We start from the raw sequence: 874 nt of genomic DNA, 5'->3' as shown, positions 1-874 counted from the left end.
GTTTATTTTAGTTTAATTAAGGATTAGGACACTAGGGCCCACATGTCAGTGTCCGCAGGGGGGGGATAATTAATTAAAATAAACTAACTAATTAACAGGGGGGCTGGCCCCACCTGTCATCGACCCAGGGGGGTCAAACCCCTGGTCAGCAGGTCCTAACCCGCCGGCGGCTCGTCGCCGGTGGCAACAGGCGCGGCGGAGGGCTCGGAAATGAGCCACATGGCATCATTTCGGCCGTGGTTTGTTGCATTCGAACGCGCGCAGTGGCGCGCATCTAGTGGTGGCGGTGACAGGTGCTGGGGTGGCCGGAGCTCGCCGGAGTGGGGGCCGCAGCGGCTGCCGGAGCTCGGGTTTGGGCGGAGCGAGGTTACGGGGCGCTAAGGGGGCTGGCTGAGGGGCTATGCGGACTCCTGGGGCAGCTAGGAGCACACTAGGCTCGTCGGACTGGCCGCAGCAGCACGTCAGTGCCTTGCCCGGCGTCCATGGCGGACGGCGGCGCTCGGGAATGTGGCCGGGGTACTACGGCACGGGAACGAACAAAATGGAGGAGGGGAAACGGAGTGGAGCTCACAGGGATCGTGCAGGGAGGGTCAGCGAGCTCGGGGGCGCGCCGGAGTGGCCGAATTCGACGGAGAACGGCGCCGGGGCCGAAGCTTGGGGATGATGACGATGGCGGCTGCTCGGGGCCCTTCCGGTCACGTGGCTCGGTGAGGGGGTTGGCGACGAGGTGCAGGAGCTCGGGAGCACGTCGGAGAGGAAAGGGGGTGGCCGTGGTCATGGCTACAGCGAGCGGCGCTCCCAGGTGCGTTCGGTGACGAGAGGGAGGAAGAACAGAGGAGGAGGAGGGGGTCCAGAGAGAGAGAGACGATCGAGG

Source organism: Triticum aestivum, chromosome 3A, assembly GCF_018294505.1.
Source record: "Triticum aestivum cultivar Chinese Spring chromosome 3A, IWGSC CS RefSeq v2.1, whole genome shotgun sequence".
Classification (NCBI taxonomy): domain Eukaryota; kingdom Viridiplantae; phylum Streptophyta; class Magnoliopsida; order Poales; family Poaceae; genus Triticum; species Triticum aestivum.
This window is presented reverse-complemented; position numbering follows the sequence as displayed.